Source organism: Hyperolius riggenbachi, chromosome 4 (assembly GCF_040937935.1).
Source record: "Hyperolius riggenbachi isolate aHypRig1 chromosome 4, aHypRig1.pri, whole genome shotgun sequence".
NCBI classification, from domain to species: Eukaryota; Metazoa; Chordata; class Amphibia; order Anura; family Hyperoliidae; genus Hyperolius; species Hyperolius riggenbachi.
In genome coordinates this window covers 59,778,645-59,800,674 of record NC_090649.1, presented here as the reverse complement: position 1 = coordinate 59,800,674, position 22,030 = coordinate 59,778,645, and the positions used below count along the sequence as shown (strand labels likewise).

The 22,030-nt window shown below is 44.8% G+C and overlaps 1 protein-coding gene across 1 annotated transcript in view; it reads right to left on the bottom strand.

Annotated features, from left to right (window-relative positions):
• The window catches only part of SCARA5 (scavenger receptor class A member 5), a 521,618-nt gene that overhangs the window by 412,255 nt on the left and 87,333 nt on the right, over positions 1 to 22,030 (bottom strand). The window lies entirely within an intron of this gene.

Here is a 22,030-nt window from a genome sequence, read left to right as displayed (position 1 = left end):
GGGGGGTTGGCCTTAGAGCTGCGCAGCCGCACTCGCGGCTATGCGGACTGCGCAGCCGCGGCCAGCCCTGCCGGCCATCTTGGTACAGGCTGGGGAGCCCGACCCAGGCCGCGCGGTCGGGGACCGTTCGGGGGGCTGTGCAGCGGCGGGGACAAGGCGGAACGGCACGGAGGGCGCGGACGGCGTCCTCCGTGCCTTACAAGCTGAGCAAGGTAGCTAACTTTTTTTTATTTTTTTTGATGGACTTGGCCTCGTAAGTCCTTTAAGGTACATACACACGTTTGATTTTTCCAAACAACCGGTCGTTTGGACGTCAAATCGGGCGTGTCTACAAACTGTCGTTCATCTTCTCTGTTGTCTTTTCAAGCCCAAGCATGTCCCCTTCTGGCTCTGCTTTCCTATTTTGTATACGCCAGCATTACAGAGAGCTGTGATGAGATGGGAGCTGAGGAAGGAGCTATAAAAAATGTTTCTTTATCTATATGTGTTAGTCATAAGAGGTTTTTAGAAATGGTGATTTCATTTTGCACACAGCCCACTAAATAATATGCTTTTCTGATGAACTGTGTTTTACATGGGGTTTTAGCAAAAAACACAAAAAACAGCACACAAGAGCGGAGAAAATACCAGGTACAGTATTTATTTTGTAAAATTCATCGGGGCATATGTTTATTTTGTGCCAAAGCATTCATCTCTGCAGTGGCGTACCTAGGGCATTTGACACCCGGTGCTGGGTATTAAAAGACACCCCCCCCCCCCCAAAAAAAAAATAAAATGGGTGTGGCTATAACCTACGGCGCGCGAAGTGCACTGCGGTGAAAAATGGGCATGGCCATGACCAGATGAGGGCGGAGCTAACTAATTTAAAGTGAACCCGGGATGAGAGTGATATGGAGGCTGCCATATTTATTTCCTTTTAAACAATAGGTAGCCCTGCTGATCTATTTGGCTGCAGTAGTGAACTGAATTACACCAGAAACAAGCATGCAACTAATCTCGTCAGTTCTGACAATATTGTCAGAAACCCCTGACCTGCTGCATGCTTGTTCAGGGTCTATGGTTGAAAGAGTTAGAGGCAGAGGACCAGCACGGCAGCCAGGCAACTGGCATTGCTTAAAAGGAGATAAATATGGCAGCCTCAATATTATTCTCACCTCGGGTTCCCTTTAAAAGTGCAACGCAAAGACAGCGGGCCCAAGTTTTGGTAAACCTTTTCCCAGAAAATTCACATAATTGTGCAGGTTTTCTTAAGAAAATACACGTAAAGTGAGTAGATTTGCCTAGAAAATACATGCAATCATGGCGGCAGATTTGCCCAGAAAATACATGCAATCATGTGGAAGATTTGACCAGAAAATACATGCAATCGTGGCAGACCTAGCCAGAAACCACTTCAATCATGTAGCAGACCTGACCAGAAAATGCATGCAATCATGTCGGCAAATTTGACCAGAAAATACATGCAATCATGTGGAAGATTGGACCAGAAAATACATGCAATCATGTGGCAGACGTGGCCAGAAAACACTTCAATCATGTAGCAGACTTGGCCAGAACAGTCGACACACCTGCTAATATAAATTAAAAAAAAACATTTACTCACCTGAAGCAGCAGCAGACCTCCTGTCCCGGCCTCCGTCTGGCGCAGCTCCCACAATCCTCTGCAGCCAGCAAGCAACTGAAACTCCCGCGCTTAGAGCAGGGCTATGGGAAAATGGCGCCCGAAGCCCTGCACTGCAGACTCAAAGTCTCCAGAGCAGGGCTTCAGACGCCATTTTACTGTAGCCCTGCTCTGCCGCAGCTGTGGGCTGCTGCTGTCAGTGAACTGACACAGCGTCTATTAGACGCCGAAAGTTAGTTCACGCTGGGGGGTGCTTTAGGGGTGCTTGGAGAATGTCGCTGCCATTGCCCCAGTATAGCTAGTATAATTGCACCCAATATAGCTAGTATAGTTGCCCTTAGTGTAGGTAATATAGTTGCCCCAGTATAGCTAGTATAGTTGCCCCTAGTATAGCTAGTACATTTGCCCACAGTATAGCTAGTACAGTTGCCCACAGTATAGCTAGTATAGTTGCCCCAGTATAGTTAGTATAGTTGCCCCAGTATAGTTAGTATAGTTGCCCCAGTATAGTTAGTATAGTTGCCCCAGTATAGCTAGTATGGTCGCCCCCAGCCAGTATAGCTAGCATAGTTGCCCCCAGACAGTATAGCTAGTATAGTTGCCCCCAGCCAGTACAGTTAGTATAGTTGCCCCCAGCCAGTATAGCTAGTATAGTTGCCCCCAGCCAGGATAGCTGCCCCCAGTATAGCTAGTATAGTTGCCCCAGCCAGTATAGCTAGTATAGTTGCCCCCAGCCAGGATAGCTGCCCCCAGTATAGCTAGTTTAGTTGCCCCAGCCAGTATAGTTGCCCCAGCCAGTATAGTTGCCCCCCAGTATAGCTTGTATAGTTTAGTTGCCCCCAGTATAGCTAGTATAGTTTAGTTGCCCCCAGTATAGCTAGTATAGTTGCCCCCAGTAAGCTAGTATAGTTGCCCCCAGTAAGCTAGTATAGTTGCCCCTAGTAAGCTAGTATAGTTGCCCTCAGTAAGCTAGTTGCCCCCAGTAAGCTAGTATAGTTGCCCCCAGTAAGCTAGTATAGTTGCCCCCAATGTAGGTGCCCCAGGAGTTGGAAGCAGGGCTAGATGGAGGGGCTGTGGAGGGGTCCCTCACCTGGGACCCCTCCTTCTGCCTCTCTCTCCCCTCTCCAGCATAGCGGCGACAAGTGCGGGCGGCCGGAGGCGTACAGAGAATTACTCACCTGATTTCCGCGTTCCAAGCGCTGGTAGCGTCATGACGTTACAGGTCTCCGCCTCCAATGCCGCCCACTGTGCTTCCGCTAATCAGGAAGCACAGTGGGCGGCATTGAAGACGGAGACCTGTAACGTCATGACGCTGCGTTCCACGCTTGGAACGCGGAAATCAGGTGAGTAATTGTCCATACGCCTCCGGCCGCCCCACGCTTGTCGCCGCTAATTTCTGGAGGGGGAGAGAGAGGCAGAAGGAGAGGTCCCAGGTGAGGAAGGGGGGGGATATGTCCCCCGTCCCCACCGCTGCCTCCACAGCCTCTCCTTCTAGCCCTGCTTCCCCCTCCTGCTGTGCTGCTGTGGGGGGTCGTGGCGACATGTCTGTCACCCCCTGCGCTCTATGGTAGAGACGCCACTGCATCTCTGGTTTCCTATAAGGTCACTGGCTTGTGTGTAAATCTAAGAAATTTCTTCAGAGGGCTGGATGAATAGGGGCAGTGGGCAAGTTTTTCAACCTGTCACTGCTTCACCTGTAACTTTGTTCATAAAGTCATCAGAACATTGCTGCAGACTGAGACAGCTGTTTTTTTGCAAACCCTGGGGAGCAGGGACAGTGTATACATTCCAAAGTTTGTATTGTTCTTTATCTATGTGGTGGTCACATGCAGTCTTTAGAAGAATGGTACAGAGAGCAGACCATTTTTTTATAGACCCTTAACTTTTATGGGACCCTTATCAGTTTGCATCTAGGGGGTGCTGCTTTGAAGTAATTGCCTCAGGTCGTGTCATTGTAGATCCAGCAGTGAGTGCACATAGTGGCTGGAACAATGTGTTGGGGCAAACTGTCCTACCTATCCAAACCTGACCTAATGCTGGGCATACATGGCGCGATAGTTGTTATCAATCGAGCCGCTGATGGCTCGACTGGTAATATTCAACCTGTCCGATCACCGCGGTGGATCGATTCCGCGCTCGATCCCACAATGGAAGAAACGAGCGGCTGATAAGGAACTGCCCGCGGGGACGAGCGGGAATCGATCCACGCGCCCGCGCCGACATCGAGCCAGCAGCTCGATTACGGCGCATAAACGCGCCGTTTATACCCAGCATTAGGTGCAAAACTCCACCATTGTTAATGCCGACTTGAACTCTGGTACAGCACAAAATGAAAAGTCTTTATTACACATCTTTGTGTTTTGTGTTTGTTAAGGGAGATAAACCTGCCTAATTAGTTCTTATCAGCAACTGTGAAAAGACTGCAGGTGAGCTCTGCCTAGGCAGCTCTCCATATAGTAACTGAGGATCAACCCTTTCAGTGCCTTCTGCAAGAGTAAAACCAAGTAAAACTTCAGTTCTTTTAGGACTTCCACAAACTGTAATGAACAGGGGCGTTGCTAGGATCCAATGAGATCCTGGGCACTCCAGCCAGAAAATGGGTATGGTCAAGTACCAGAATGTGGGTGTGGTCATGGATGAAGCCAAATTTACATGAAATAAACAGCGGTCTAAGGGCTTGATTCAGAAAAGGGTGCTAAGTGTTAGCATGCCAGTGAAAAGCCACTTTGCATGTGCTAACATGCTTTGCACGTGCTAAGTAGTTAGCACATGCAAACTACTTAGCACCGTAGTTAGCACATGTAAACTACTTAGCACCGAAGTTGGCACATGTAAACTACTTAGCACCCTAGTTTTTTTTTAAAAATCAGTGTTTATTCAACAAAGAAAAGGAACATATGACAGAATATGCAGTGTAGCAGTGCACCTCCTAACTTTTCCAACAGTAGCTTCAGCATCAATTATCACTGTGGAAGATGAGAGGTATTGTTAACAATAATATAATGATCGTCACATAATATATAGAGCTCAGATTGAATTTAAATTTCCAAATATTCTATCTTTTACAAGATCATAATTAGCAAGACCAGGGGTATCTAACCATAGAGCTTAGCACCCTAGTTAGCACAGTGCTAAGTAGTAGTTTGCATGTCCTAACGACGGTGCTAAGTAGTTTGCATGTGCTAGCTACAGTGCTAAGTTTGCATGTGCTAACTACGGTGCTAAGTAGTTTGTATGTGCTAACTACTTAGCACCCTAGTTAGCACGCCCAAAGCCTTTAGGCGTGCTAACTAGGTTAGCACCGTTTACTGAATTGAGCCCTAAGAAAGCTTGCCCAGCAAAATGATGGATGAAGCCCCCTCTCCATTAATACAAAAAAAATGCTGCATATTATATTAAAAGGCAGTGTCACTTAAACAGTTACCTGGCTTCTGTGCTGGGAGTACTGGCTTTCTTTTGGGCGGGCTGGCCTGCCACCAGGTTATCTGGCAAATTTCTCCATAGCATTACCTGACCTTCTAGTGGACCCCCTCCCATGCTCCCATGGACATTCCATTCAGGCACCACAACTACCAGAATGCCCCCATAGTAGAACCACAGCTCCCTGCATGCCCCCATAAAGGCATCACAGTGCCCAGCATGGCAGCACAGCACCCAGTATGCCCACACAGAGGCATCACAGCACCCAGCATACCCCCGATTGGTGCACCACAGCTCCCAGCATGCCCGCCATTGAGGCAACACAGAGGATTCTGCCTGGGGAACATCCAGGGCATCCCAGAATATATCCGGGGCACGTGCCACTGATCTTTGGGGCTAGCAACTCCCCTGGTAATGAAGATCTCCCCCTCCTCCCATAGTTTATCATGCTGTGGCTAATCCATTTGAGAAGAGAGGAAGTTCTGAATTTAGTAAGTATGTAGTGAGACAGTTATTGCCTAATGAATGGGACCAAGTGCTGAAATGTGAAAATTGCTCTGCTCCATAAGAGGAAAACCACCTGTAGCAGGGAAGTGTAAGGATGGTCGGAATTGCTGATTTCTAATTGCGCGGACATTCCGATTTCTGCCAATGCCAAGTGCAGTGTTCTCCCCAGGCTCTTTTAGCTGGGTGCTCCATCCGGCTAGTTTTGGTGAGCATCCGGCTGTCATCGGCTCACCTCCTCCTATGCTATACACAGAGTTGCACACAGAAGCACCAGCCCTGCATTCTCTCATATTGCCCCTTCCAGCTACTTTTTCATGCCACCCAGCTGGAAAAAAAATTCTGGGGAGAACACTGAAGTGGATTTCTGTTTTCTTAAGCTGAGGAGTCATTTTTGCCCATTTTTTGCATTCTCTGATTGGCCAAATACTTCTGAGTTGACTCTGTATTCTCTGATTAGCCCAATGCTTCCGAGTTCTGTGATTGGGCTAAAATTACCAAGTTGCAGTAATGCGGAAATCCAATTTCCCTTTTCCGAGTTCCGAAGGGAAATGCGAAAATTTCAATTCCACGAAATCCGAATGAGCTTAAAAATCTGTTTTACTTTTAGTAATTTTCTGGCTAAATGATGTATTGCGTAAACTGTATTGTAATGCAAAGTCGGCTCTTTCGTTTTATCCCTTGCAATCTCTGTATAATCTCTGTATTCTTAATGTATTCTTCTGTGTCAAGTACATGGAACTAGAGAGTTAAGCTAACGTTTCTTTTTTCCAAGTTTCTGTTAATAGTAAACGCTCATAATTGGCTGGAGTGGACATTTTGTAGCAATGTTGCAGATGAGTAAATGGTATGGACATGAAGCGATGAGAGGATTTGGAGCCTCACCGGGAACTGTAGACGGGAGGACCTATCAGTGACAACATGAAACTGCGGAGACTTTGGGCCAGGAAAGCTCTCGCTCCCATCGTTGGACAGCAGAGTGTGTATGTAACACGAGACAAGAGTCTCTGGACCCCTAGAGCAACAGACTGGATAGAACGAAGCTCTCCACCCCGTCATAAAACTACACACATGTTCTGTCTCCTCTTCTATTGGTTCTTCACAATGCTCCATTTATTACCTATTGTATCGGAGTCATTCTCCAAGTATGTGACACCTCGTGATAAATAGCAAACACACACGTTCTTAGGGATAAAAACATTTATACAGCTGCTAATTTGGCTTTGTGCAGTCAGAACATGAGAAGGTCCAGGAAAATGTGGACACTGGCACCAGTGCCGGGGCTGATCTCCTGAGGGAGGAGGTCATTGCTTTGTGTCAACTGCCATAGCAAAGCTATAATAAAAACATCTTCTAAGTTAAAGTGGACCTGATTTCTTGCATAGGACACAAGGATAACACAGAAACATCCACCCTGTGAGTGTTTAGAGAGAAGTGTCTGTATAATTCCCCCACATCTGCAAGAAATCACAAGTGTAATTTCAGCTCTCAGCTGTGTCAGCCTAGAAATTTGGCAGTCTCGGCAAACACAGCTAATATGTAAACACAGTAGGTTAACCCTTTCTCTGCTTCCATGAGTTCTGGGTCACCATGAGCTTGCTGGTTAGTCTGTACCTCTGCTTCCATGGAACCAGGAAGTAGACACTGTTATGATTCAGGAGCTGTTGACCGCCCCACTGCGAACCGGACCAATGGCTGCAGACTATACTCTAACTCTGATCCTGCAACTTGAAACTGAGCCAATTAATGCACGTCCTGATGATTCTGATTGGGCCAAATCCAGGCTGCAGTAAATCTGCATGCAAGCCCGATTTCTTTGCATCTCATTGACCACCTCCATTTGTAAATGCCCGATTAGCTCTGTTTCATGTGTTAACCGTAATTGGCAAATGATTATTTTGTTTTTTTTATGCCTTTAATTAAATATCTGTATGCTAATTTCATATTCATATTAAGTGTGCTTGTAGATAGGAAAAAAAAATGTGATTAGCAAGATAAAAAAAAAATAAAAAGCGGAAATTTGGGGGATTCTCAGGATATTCTTTATTTTCAAAAGCAGTGAATGGCGTCTGCTCAGTTCAACTGCCAAAGTAGCATGCAAATGAGTAGGGAGGCTGGCCGGCATCCTTACGGTATATAGATCCTTTCCATAGAGTGCTTTTCTAAAGAATAAAGGAAATACTGAAATTCCCCCGTAAAAAAAAATGGACTAGTCCAAAACCTTTAAGATCTGGAATTATTTTAAAGGATACCCAAACTGAAATGTGACATAATGAGATAGACATGTGTAAGTACAGTGCCTAGCACACAAATAACTATGCTGTGTTCCTTTTTTTCTTTTTCTGCCTGAAAGAGTTAAATATCTGGTATGTAAGTGGCTGACTCAGTCCTGAATCAGACAGGAAGTGACTGCAGTGTGACCCTCACTGATAAGAAATTCCAACTATAAAACACTTTGCTAGCAGAAAATGGCTTCTGAGAGCAAAAAAGAGGTAAAAAAAAGGGGAATTTCTTATCAGTGAGGGTCACACTGTAGTCACTTCCTGTCTGAGTCAGGACTGCGTCAGCCACTTATATACCTGATATTTAACTCTTTCAGGCAGAGAAAGAAAAAAAAGGAACACAGCATAGTTATTTGTGTGCTAGGCACTGTACATACACATATCTATCTCATTATGTCACATTTCAGTTCGGGTATCCTTTAATGCTTACAGTAAGGGATAGCAACATAGGAGACAAATAATTTTTGGTGTATTTTACTTATTTTTTGTGATATTGGTCCGTTAAGGAGAGAGTGGGTTTTTAACAGTCCTTACATTCCCAACAGAGACATGTATATTTGGAATAAAAATAGGCTGCTAAAGAGTTTCAGCAAACCACAGCAGTAACTAGGCCAAAAGCACAAAACCTCTGCCAGGGAACATTAGATTCTTTAATAGAACATATCTATACAACTCTGTGGGGGTAACAATGCATCGTAACCTCTCCCCATTTGGAATGTCTTCCGGATCATTAATATTCTTCTGAGAGGTTGACTATACAGAAACTCTGTTGTCAGCTTAGAAGAGAGAGAAAAGTGCAATGCTGCGCAGGTGTCCGGCCATTTTTGCCAAGACTGTTGGCAACGAGAGATAAAATCTGGTTCTGATAGCTGCCCATAACCACAATCCCATGTAGGGTTGCTGAGAATGAGTAATGCTGTTCCCACAACGGTCATCTCCTAGGCGGCGTGCGAGCCTGAAAGCTGGCCTGGGTGTGGACACTGTGTCTGTTGGCTTGTGGTTATATGGAGGTCAATTTTTTCCGGGTCACTTATATAAACTTTTATAAGGTATCTTCATTCTTGGAAAGAAACTGTCCTCCAAAAGGTCATGCGACCACGTGAAGACAACACGTGCCCGGCCACCCAATAAAGCACTCACGGTGTCCTGTTACGGTCCTCGGCTCCATGAGTGTGAAATAGTGAGTAAAAGTAATCTCTGAACAGTTATATCTGAACCCTTAGATGACCACAAACTTGCCTGTGTTAATCCACAACACCCACTCCACCGGTGGCCGCATGTTATGTGAAATCTCAGTTTCAAACTGAATTTTTATACTTATTTCCATCAGTTTAGAAGAAAATGTTGTTGCTTCTTGTATGATTTCTCCTCTTTCCATTAATAATTTTTTTTTTACTTCTGTTTACTTCTTCATTCATATTTGTATACTTCTATCTTCAGACGTTTCTTCTTCTGTATACTTTTTTCTTCGAGTTTGTATATGTCTATCGTCTGACGTTTTCTTCTTCTGTATACTTAATTTATATTTGTATACGTCCGTCTTGTGTTGTCATCTCTACTTCGGTATACTTCTTTCCTTATATTTGTATACTTCTGTCTTTTGAAGTCTTCTTTTGCATGCTTCATTCTTTACATTTGTATACTTCTGTCTTTTGGTGTGTCTATGTCTGTATACTTAAACCTGTAAACTTAGCTTGTTGCCTTTCTTAGATTATTTTTTCTATTTTTTTGTAATGCTGCTCACAGCCACTGTGTGCCATCTGTTCTTGCCAAATCCTTCCAATGATCAGGAGCACCAAAGGCAAGGTTTTGAAGTTCCTGATGGGGCTTCCTATTTGTCCATTATGTGCCAGTTGGGTTTTTAACAGAAACAAAAAGGGCAGCCTACCTACTGCTCACTACAGACGTGGTCCAACATCAGGAAGAAGGGCTCCGCCCGAAAGTTGTGTGTGTATCCTCATACTCCAATACAGTTTGTTTCTGTTCACAGCCCTCCGAGTGCCGTGTCTTTTGTTCATTTTGTGGCTAATTGTTGAACAGGAGTGGTGTGCCTGTTGGACGTGGAGCACCGGCTGGCCGGTTTCTATACTGGTGTACCTGAGCCTGGGAAACTGTTTTGCTTTGTGGTCCAACATCAGGAGCGTTCTCCACAGCTACCATTGTTGGACTAAATCCAACAAGGGAGAGTGGGGCTACTGTTGGATCCAGTCTGGCGCCAGGCCCCTCTGATCCAAGTCCAAGTCTGACTCTTTAACTTTTTCTGGCACCATGTTGCACCCCATAATACACATATTAAAGCAAACCTGATGTAAAAATCAATTTGAAATAATGAATTGTATGTGTAGTACAGCTAAGAAATAGAACATTAGTAGCAAAGAAAAGTGTCTCATATTATTTTCAATTGCAGGAAGAGTTAAACAATCTGCAGTTGTTATCTATGCAAAAGAGCTTCTCTGAGCTCTTAGACCCACTGGGCCCAATAGAGCCCTGTTTTCTGAAGCACTTATACAGGTAAGAAACAGTGAGAGACAGCTTGATATAAGGTTTTACTGCAGGAAAGTTCAAAGAGTCATTATTTCTGCTTTGTTTTACGATTTAAAAGACAGAGTGTGGTTTTAAAACTGCAACTGTGACAGAATGATTCAATGTTATTAAAAAAAAAGCTATATAGCTGAAAATGAAAATATGAGACTCTTTTCTTTGCTACTAATGTTCTATTGATTATCTGTACTACACATACAGTAGCCTGTGACTGGCTCAGTTTGATAGCTTTCAGAGTGGCACAACCGCTGAATGGTACAGAGTGGAACGACAGTTAGGGACCTGAAGGACTACAGGGGGACTCACAAAGTGAAACAGATTAGCAATCATTACTTCCCCCAGCCCCTAGATGTCTCTCTCGCCGCAGCTTCAGTTCCCCCCCCCTCCCCCCGCTGTCCTTCTGGTCGCACTTGAAGCTTGGCGACCCGCTAGTTCTTCTGAGCATGTGCAGGAACACGCAGCCCACGTCATTGGCACGTACTGTGCCTTCACAGTCTGACCGCGTTCACCTGCACATGCGCAAAAGAGCCAACTCCCCAATGGGTTGCCAAGGGGCTGGGAGAAGCCCCACGTAAGTAACAATTGCTAATCTTGTTTCACCTTGCGAGTCCTTTAAGGCTGCTTACACACTAAGACGTTACAGGCGCACATTAGTGCGCCTGTAACGCTCCCCCAATGCACAGCAATGTAACACAAGTGGGCTGTTCACACAGCCCACGTTGCGTTACATGTAACGCTGCACGTTCTCCGGAAAGTGCAGCATGCTACGGCGTTACAGCGGCTATAGCCGCGTTAGACTGTTTGCACATGCGCAGTGGGGGGCGGAGAGGAGGCGGGGAGAGCCAGCTACAGTAGCCGCGCACATGGCTACTTAATATTCACTGCACTGGCGGGCGCTGATTGGCCGGCAGGACCACGTGATGCGGAGTGTCTCGCTCCGCATCACGTGGTCCCGCTGGCCAATCAGCGCCACTTTGGGAGACATTATAGGAATCGAGCCGCCTAACGCGGCTCACTCTACCGTCCTCACTTGCAGCACCATACGTTGTGTTAGGTGCACGTTATGCGACCTTAACGTGGCACCTAACGCAACGTCTTGGTGTGCAAGTAGCCTAAAGAGAAACAGAGACAATGTAAAGAAAAGATTTTATACATACCTGGGGCCTCCTCCAGCCCCATCCGCACGGATCGCTCCCGCGCCGCCATCCTCCGCTGCCTGCAACTATGAGAACCCAGCTCCCCGCGCTTCCGTCAGTCAGAGCCAGTCTAGCGTAGGAGTGCGCTGTTTGCGTATCTCTCCAGCAGCAGCTGGAGAGATATGTAGAGGGCGCACTTCTCCTGCGTAGCGTGGCTCCGATGATGTCAGTGACGGGAGCCGGGTTCTCATAGTTGCAGGCAGCGGAGGATGGCGGCGTGGGAGCGATCCGTGCGTATGGGGCTGGAGGAGGCCCCAGGTATGTATAAAATCTTTTCTTTAGGATTGTCTCTGGTTCCCTTTAAAGAAGCCCCAGGTAAGTTAAACTTAACACCTTAGATTCCCGTAAGGTACACTTTTTAAAGTTGAGTTGAAAAATATTTCATTACTATGGCACCTGTCAAGGTGTAGGATATATTAGGCAAAAGGAGAAAAGTCAGTTTTAGAAGGTGATTTGTTGTAAGCAGGAAAATATAAGTAAATATAAGTAAACATAAGGATCTGAGCAACTTTATCAAGGACCACACTTATTTCTAGATGACAAGGTCCCAATCAGTCACTCTAGTGGAGTGCTCCTGGCATGCATTGGTTATAGCTTAACAAAAGTAGTCCAAAGAAGGACAATGGACGGTGAACCGACTGACGTCAGGATCACATGTACCAAAGGCTCACTGATGACTACCAGGCACAAAAAGTAGCCTGGCTGGTCTGATCTCAAGAAAGTCCAAATTGCTGAAAGACTTACCGTAGGTCCCTTTTACACTTGGCAGTGGCCGTTGTTGTGTGACTGCTAGGCTAGCTACTAGCCAGGCTACAGGGTGGTGCAACCAAATCAGTGACGCATATTCCAGGATATACTTCCGGGGTACACCCAAAAGTCTTCCGGTACAGTCTGATGAATAATAAGGGGGGGGGGGGGGAGATGCCTATAAATCCACATTTCGATATCATTGAGCATCCTCATAGGATTTGCTGGAAAACAAATTTGATCCATAGAGGGCCCATCCTGCAACTTACAGGACTTTAAGAAACCTTCAGAGGTCCTGTGAATTTGACTCCTTGATGGGTCAGATCTATTCTATTGGCACAATTTTAGACAGATGGTTTTAATGTTTCGACTGATCAGGATAGGTAAAGAGAGCAAAACTATAAATACGAAAAACTTCATGACAACTGCAATAGCAGCCGAGCTTTCCCCACACAGATGATTCAAACTTATTTTAGGGGGTTTGCTGCTGTAATAAAGAACCAAACTGAGATCCAGAATAAACTGCTTGAAGAAATAAAAACACAAAGAACATCTTAGTTGCTTTGGATCTGGATGTGTCTCGTTTTCAAGACAATGTTTTGAAAACCTCAGCCTGAGTTACAGCGATCCACCGCTGCCAAAAGTGATGCTAGATTGGGCGTAGGGTGAGATAAGCGAGGAGATATCTACATGACGCAATTGTATGCCTTGGCTGCTGTTGCAAACCATAATCTGTGCTCTGTCAGTGAGCTCACAGCACATACTAGCTAAGTTCACACTGTTTTGTTTGAGCGGTCAGTCCGGCCTGACCAGTGACCACCACCAAAAGCGTAAACAGCAACTTTGGCTGGACTAACTTGAACAGAGAATTAATACATGCACTTAAAGGACAACTGAAGTGAGAGGGCTATAGAGGCTGTCATATTTATTTTCTTTTAAACAATCCCAGTTGCCTGGCAGCCCTGCTGATCTATTTGACTTCAGTAGTGTCTAAATCACACACCTGAAACAAGCATGCAGCTAATCTTGTCAGATCTGACAATAATGTCAGAAACACCTGATCTGCATATGCTATGTTTAGGGTCTATGGCTGAAAGTATTAGAGGCAGAGGTTTAGCAGGACAGCCAGGCAACTGGTATTGTTTAAAAGGAAATAAATATGACCGCCCACAAAACCCTCTTTAGTTGACCTTTAAAGGAAATATATTGTAATTCTGTTTTGTTTATTTATTAGATACAGTGGTTAGAAAGAAATATACTGTACATATAATTTTAGCAAGTAAACTGCTCAAAACTTCAAATAAAATTGTGTTATTTCATTTAATCTCCACCTGTTGCTTTTACTGCGAAGTTTAGTAACTTCAGGAAAGGTTTGAAAAAACTGGGAAACGGGAGGAGGAGACCAGGAGAACACTGAGAGGGGTCCATACGACCCAATGATCCCGAGGCTCTGAAAAAGTTGCAAAAAACTCAAAAACAAATAAAAAGGGATAGTCTAAAGAAAAAAAAATTATATATATATATATATATATATATATATATATATATATATATGAAAAATCAAGGTTCCATTTATTGGTATCAAAAGTTACACAATCATAAAATACATTAAAAATACATATAAAATTGGATGTGGCATGATTCTGTTTTTAAATGTATTTTTATTATTTCGTAACTCTTGATACCAATAAATGGAACCTTGATTTTTCATATATATTATTTCTTTAGAGTATCCTTTTTTATATCTTTTTGAGTTTTTTTTCCAGAAAAGGTCTGTTTTACTGCTTTGTGATAAAGATAAATAAACGCAGAGAAAACAACAGGGCCTATGTAATAATCGCTGCTGCAGCAGGTATTGCTGGAAGCAGTAGTGCTGCAGCTCAGGCAGTTCTGATCTATTTCCATGCAAGCTGCATAGCTTTGTCTGCCTTTCCCTGCTGTCAGCTTGTGACTGATTATCATTCACCTGTGTGGGAATCTGCATGTCTGCTCCCATTGGATGACCTCAGTATAAAGATCTGCTTCCTGCAGGGTTTCCTTGGGTTTTCATAGCTTCAGTGTAAGCCAGTCTTGCTGTCGCTTTAGCCCCCGATCGTGTTTCTTGTTATAAAGATACTTTGCTGGTCTTTGCATCATATATTGGTTCATTGCCAATATATATGCATACCAGCACGTTTATTATTTTCCTTGTATTTGTGTTACGTTGATACATCAGTGTCGCTGATGTATACGTACACGAACTGTTTATATCCTGTGTGCAGTTAGTCAGCTTTCCAGCACGTTTTGGTAGGTTGCGCGTACCGTGACCACCCGTGCTGAGGTAGTTACCCTGCTCCTGGTTCTGTTTGTGGATTGCGTTCATCTCTGCGAAGAGATAACGGATCCTTCTGAATCCTGTTCTGTTACTGTTTGTGGATTGCGTTCATCTCTGCGAAGAGATAACGAATCCTTCTGAATCCTGTTCTGTTACCGTTTGTGGATTGCGTTCATCTCTGCGAAGAGATAGTGAATCCTTCTGAGTCCTGTCCCCTGTATTACTTCAGTCCTAGTCAGCGTTCCTGCTTATGTCATATATCAGTTCATTGCCGATATATACATATGTTAGTCAGAAGTTACAAATAGTTTCATTGATAGCTGTAATTGTGATACGCTAGGAAAACATACTTATTGTATGTTTATCTGTGTTACGTTCATCTATCCTAATCCTGCTGTTTCCTGACTGTCCTGTCCTGTCTTTGTGAGGCACGCCATCGCCGCAGCGCATTGGCTGCCTCATTCCAGTCTGTCTAGTTTTGGACGCTTGCTGTCGCTAAGTAGCCGCTAGCTAGCAAGCGTTCATTCTGTCTACCTGTCCTGATCTCCTCAGTTCTGGTTTATGCGCTCAGCGCTACTTTGCGCTGAGACGTTATAACGAAAGCATTGTTTGTGGCTGTCAGATCTGCACCGGCTCTGTGCGCCACAATCTCCTATTGGAGTCAGTCCTCCCCTCCACTATACTAGGGATAGCCTGTTTCCTGGTGCTAGTGTGTGTACCTCCTCCACGCCAGCTCATGCGTTGCATGCTGACTGTGGAGAATACACCACCAAGCCTTACATTATGAAAACCCCATTACCAATCCCCATTGTGGGGGGGATTCCCAGAAAGTATGACACTGTTAATTATGGTTCCTGTTCCTTTAAGAAATTTGAAGAACTTAGCTCTGAAACAGAAAATGAGTTTTTCTCTGAATGTGCCAGGTTCCTGACCAATCCTGATCTCCAAGCGACTCCTGTTTCAACCTGGGCACTCCAACTAAGTTATATTTTGTTTAAAGGGGAATTATTCCAGTGGGCATTTGATGTTCTCAATCATTCCGATTTGAAAGAGAGACCGCTGGAATTTCTAGCGTTTGTGATCCATAACTGGTTGCGCATAGATCCATTGCCTTTTCCTCTTAATGAACTCCTGGCAGCAGGTCAATCAGCTACTCCTTCAATTGCTTGCAAAAATGTTCAGCAAGCAGAAAGTGTTACTGATAATTTTCCTGCAGCCTTGAATAAATCACCAAGAACAGCAGGGAAAACAGCAGGGTCTAAGGCCAAACGCAAACGTTCTAAGAAACGTGTCCGATCTGCAGAGTCGTTATCCTTAGCGACTGAGACCTATAATGAGATTCTGCCATTAACAGATAATGAAATGCAATTGTCTTTCAGGGGAGTTAAATGGACTTATGAAACTACTAATGAACTTTCCTCCCTGGCTAGGGAAAATAAAGATTTTTGTTTAAAAGAATTATCTGAGTATGATTATGAGGAGATATTACAGAGTATTGAACAAATCAACTTATTTGTGAAGCAAGGAAAGTTTGCATACACTACAGTTCAGCACTTGCTACAGGTATTGGAGATTCTTAGGAATAAGGAATCTGCCAATCACCTGCTAATTAACCCAATATATGTCCCTGCTACAATCATATCTGCAAACCATGATCTGCCTGTTAAGTATGCTTGGAATCCTCCATTTGAGAAAGGAGAGATGGAAGCTCTGGTCAATGAATGGAAGAATGATTCAAGTTCATTTTGTCAATTTTACAGTGCAAAAAGTGAATTAGTATTGAATGCATGCATTAAGTCTGCCTATAACCTAATAAAAACTGGTGTGTGTGAGTATGACTTTGTGGCTCCATTGATTGATGTGTGGGAACTGATTTTGGATGATTTTTATGTGACTCCGAATTCGCAAATTTGGCGTTCTGACCCGCCTGCTTCAGCACCTTTGGCTGATTCAGCAGGTGATTCGGAGCTCTTTTTGTGTGAAATTGAAGTTCCTGCAATTCCACCCTGTACCATGGATAACTCAGTGTTACTTACCAGTAAAACAGAAGCCACTGATACATTCTTAACCTTGCCCTGCGCAAATTTCTCAGCAGAGAATCCAGAGGTCCTGCTGACTTCCGAGTCCAGCCTAGCCAGTACTCATGACTCTTTGTTCAGTGAAACAGACACCAGAAAAATCCTGCCTGTCTCTGCAAACACTTCTGCAGAAATTACCTGTGTTAATAAAGTTCAACTCCTGTCTGATCCAGCAGATGCCAATAGATGCACTACATCAGTTTCCGAGTCCCAGCAATCCTGTCTAGGCACCTCAAAACCCCAGCATCTGAATTTTCCAATTTTACAAATGAATGGTGATTCAGATGCGCAAACATTGTGTCTTGATCTTCCTGTTTCTACACCTCGCTCTAGTTTCGTGAATAGCTCAGAGCATCTGCTCTGTGAACCTGAAATCGCAGAATTATTACCTTGTTCAGAAAATGTTCCAGTAAATTTGCCCTGTATCGTGAATAGCTCAGAGCATCTGCTATGTGAACCTGAAATCGCAGAATTATTACCTTGTTCAGAAAATGTTCCAATAAATTTGCCCTGTACCATGAATTGTGCAGTAGATCTCTCCAATGAAACTCAGGTCACAGAATCATTATGCTGTCCAGCAGGTGCTTCCATGGTTTTGCCCTGCAATATGGACTGTTCAGTGATCCTGTCCAGTGAAGCTGTGGTCGCAGAGTCTTATGCTTCACCCAGTACTTTGGGTATTTCAAACCCTCTAGCAGAAGGGTCTGAGGCACTGCTTACCTCAGTTGGTGTTGCAGTAATGTTCACTTGTCTAGCAGCTGTTTTGGAATTACAGTCTGCTCTAATAAAACTTGATGAATTTCTGCCCAGCAAAGCAGAAGCCATTGAAATATTGTCCTCGTCAGCAAGTGTGTTAGATACCTTGCCCTGTACACAGTCTGATTTAACCAATGTTGAGTCCCTCTCCAGTGTTGTAACAGCCGAGGAACTCCAGCCCTGTCCTCTGAATGTTTCAGAAGTCTTGCCCTGTAACATGGATAATTCTGATTCTCTGGTCAAAATAATAGAAATCTCAGAATTTCAGTCCGGTCTGATGAGTGTTCCTGAAACCCAGCCCTGTATCCTGAAAGATTCTGGTTCTCTGGCCGCTGTGGCAGAGGTTCCAGAGTCCCCTTCCTGTCCAGGGAATTCCTCAGTTTTGCCTAGTCCAGTGGGGGCTGCTGCAATACTGACTTGTTCTGCAGCGCCTCATGAGCTCCAATCCAGTGTATTAGATGAGTCTCTGTCCAGTCCAGAGGTAGTTGTGGAGTCCCTATCTGGTTCAGTGCATACATTAGAAGATTTGTCCTGTCTTGTTAGTGCCCCTGAATCTGATTTGTTACTGACTTTGCTGGAATCAGCGACATCTAAGTCTGATCCAGCATTCTCGTGTAAAAGTCCAGTAGTTGCGAAGTTTAGTCATGATGATTTTTTTTTGGCCAGTCCTGGTTTTGGTCCTGTCTTGGCTGACCCTGAGGCTCACAGTTCCTTGACATGCCCAGAGGTTTCTCTTGTGCCGGTGTGCCCAGATGTTCTTTGTGTGCCAGAATGCCCAAGTGTGTCTAAGGTGTTAGCGTGCTCTGATGCTTCCTTAGTGGGAACACGTTCTGATGTTGCCAGTCTGCCTGCATGCCCAGAGATGGTTCTGGTCCCTGAAAGCCCTGATATTGATGTTTGTCCTTGTGGCCCTGACTCGGGAATTGCCCTGGGTTCCATGGGGGTTCTTGATAGTTCTCCATGTGAGCCTAAGGGGCATTCTGACCTATGGGGATCTCTTTGGAGCTTCAAGGTGTTCTGGGAGGTCTCTGAGAAAACTTGTCCTGGTGCCTTGGACTGGTTCAACAGTGGGTTTTGTGTTGGTAAAGACAGTACCGGTGGGCATTGCAAAGGCTTTGGCGTTTCTGAACGGTTCCTGGAAGGCGGTGGGTATCGCTCAGGGAATTTCGGAGGGCTTTCTTCTGGAAATCATGGTTCTGATGGGTGTCACACTGGGGCTTGTAGTACTGATGGACATGGTTCTATGGGTTCTGGTTCTGATGGGTCCAGTCTTGTGGGGACTGATTCTGGAATTCGGTCTTGCCGGGCTGTCCCGGTCATCATGAATTATCAGTCAGACTGTTTTGTTGGGAATTTCAGTTTTGAAAAGCGTCTGGAATCCGCTTTTAAGGGCGGGGGTACTGTAATGATCGCTGCTGCAGCAGGTATTGCTGGAAGCAGTAGTGCTGCAGCTCAGGCAGTTCTGATCTATTTCCATGCAAGCTGCATAGCTTTGTCTGCCTTTCCCTGCTGTCAGCTTGTGACTGATTATCATTCACCTGTGTGGGAATCTGCATGTCTGCTCCCATTGGATGACCTCAGTATAAAGATCTGCTTCCTGCAGGGTTTCCTTGGGTTTTCATAGCTTCAGTGTAAGCCAGTCTTGCTGTCGCTTTAGCCCCCGATCGTGTTTCTTGTTATAAAGATACTTTGCTGGTCTTTGCATCATATATTGGTTCATTGCCAATATATATGCATACCAGCACGTTTATTATTTTCCTTGTATTTGTGTTACGTTGATACATTAGTGTCGCTGATGTATACGTACACGAACTGTTTATATCCTGTGTGCAGTTAGTCAGCTTTCCAGCACGTTTTGGTAGGTTGCGCGTACCGTGACCACCCGTGCTGAGGTAGTTACCCTGCTCCTGGTTCTGTTTGTGGATTGCGTTCATCTCTGCGAAGAGATAACGAATCCTTCTGAATCCTGTTCTGTTACTGTTTGTGGATTGCGTTCATCTCTGCGAAGAGATAACGAATCCTTCTGAATCCTGTTCTGTTACCGTTTGTGGATTGCGTTCATCTCTGCGAAGAGATAGCGAATCCTTCTGAGTCCTGTTCCCTGTATTACTCCAGTCCTAGTCAGCGTTCCTGCTTATGTCATATATCAGTTCATTGCCGATATATACATATGTTAGTCAGAAGTTACAAATAGTTTCATTGATAGCTGTAATTGTGATACGTTAGGAAAACATACTTATTGTATGTTTATCTGTGTTACGTTCATCTATCTCGATCCTGCTATTTCCTGTCTCTCCTGTCCTGTCTTTGTGAGGCACGCCATCGCCGCAACGCATTGGCTGCCTCATTCCAGTCTGTCTGGTTTTGGACGCTTGCTGTCGCTAAGTAGCCGCTAGCTAGCAAGCGTTCATTCTGTCTGCCTGTCCTGATCTCCTCAGTTCTGGTTTGTGCGCTCAGCGCTACCTTGCGCTGAGACGTTATAACGAAAGCATTGTTTGTGGCTGTCAGATCTGCACCGGCTCTGTGCGCCACAATCTCCTATTGGAGTCAGTCCTCCCCTCCACTATACTAGGGATAGCCTGTTTCCTGGTGCTAGTGTGTGTACCTCCTCCACGCCAGCTCATGCGTTGCATGCTGACTGTGGAGAATACACCACCAAGCCTTACAGCCTAATTATTAATTGCCAGAACTTGACCTTTCTGTAGGTTTAGAGTAACTCAAGACTTTTTTTCCTGTGCACACACACATTCATCAATCCAACCAACAAGTAGAGCTAAAACTAACCAACATTTATCTCATCCTTCACCACTTGACCACTACAGGTTGTTTTCCCCTTATGGACCAGAGCAATTTTTTCTCATTTTAGTGCTACTCCCATTCATTAGCCAATAACTTTATTACTGCTTATCACACCTAAATGATCTATACACTGTTTTATGTTTTGAGTGTTCTATTTACCTTGAGTACTAGAAATGTAATTAATTGAGCTCATTAATTTATTTCCAGTTAAGGTTGCTTGAAAGGGAACCAGAGAGGAACGGTAATAAAAAATAGAACAAGCTTTTATACATACCTGGGGCTTCTTCCAGCCCCATAAGCCTGGATCGCTCCCACGCCGCCATTCTCCGCTTCCTGTATCGGCGGTACCGGGTCCCGTCACTTCCGGCGGACGCGGCCAATTGTCCGCATCACAGGGGCTCCCTCCATACCCGTACGCATGAGGCTGCGCAGTAGGCAGCCTCATGCGTACATATAAGGAGTGAGCCACGTGTGATGCGGACAATTGGCCGCGTCTGCCGGCCGACTGGCCGACTCGCGGCAATGACGGGACCTGGTACCGGTGGATCCAGGCAGCAGAGGCCGGCGGCGTGGGAGTGATTCGTGCGTATGGGGCTGGAGGAAGCCCCAGGTATGTATAAAAGCTTCCCCCCAACGTCTCTGGTTCCCTTTAATACAAATAAAACATATATTTTACAAGTGTACTTTTACAGCTAAACCGAGAAATAAAACACATATGCACTATATTTTTGAAGCCAGGGTCAGCATGATAGAAATAAAAGCCAGAAGGAGGCTGTGTGGGATCTGTCAAAGCCACTCTCCTGGATGAACTCCAGAGCATAAAGAAGTACATCAGTGAGGTGGTACCCAAAGATGAGTAGCTGAGAGAATGCTTGAGGCAGCAGCAGACATGGAAGGAAGACCAGGGGGGTTGGGGGCCGCTGAACATATGCTGGAATTTCTATAGAGGTGGCCCCAACTGGCCAACAAGAACAATTGTGCATGAAAATGGATGAAACAACCAATGAAAATGGAAACGATATTTCTGCAGAAATACCGGAACACTGTAATTTTAGTCCAATCACAGAACTCGGAAGCACTGGACCAATCAGAGGATGCTGAGTCAACTCAGAAGTATTTGGCCAATCAGGGAATGCAAAAAAATGACCAAAACAAGACTCCTCGGATATCGGAAGATGGAAATTGGATTTCTGCAGAAATATTGCATACCACAACTCAGTCATGTTAGCCCAATTACAGATCTCGGAGGTATTGGACAAATCAGAGAATGCAGATTCAACTTGGAAGTATTTGGATAATCAGAGAATGCAAAAAATTGCCCCCCAAAAAAGACTCCTTGGAAATCAGAATTAAGAAAGTGGAAATTGGAAAACCTGTGGAATGGGTAATGGGCATTTCTGACCATCCCTACCCATTATCCTGTCTCCTGTCCTGAACTTAAGATGTTCCTTCATGTCTCCTGTTCTGACTCCTGATACTCGTTATCTGTTCTCAGTTTGTCTGATTGGAATCTTGTTTTGACTTCAGCTTGTCTCCACATCTTGTTTCCCTGCAGCCTACCTTGGCCTCTGGAATGTTCATATGTGCCCTTGTCTTCAGATTCTGTACCTCGTCTAGTTTTTGATTTGGCTGTAGACAACCTACAGCAACCCTCATGCATGATTACTGCTGGCATGCAACTGTTTCTGACTTATGACTTCGCCATGCATGAGTCTATGGTGTAAAGCTGCCTGACAATCACTGGTTTGCCTTCAGATCCTATATTCCAATCT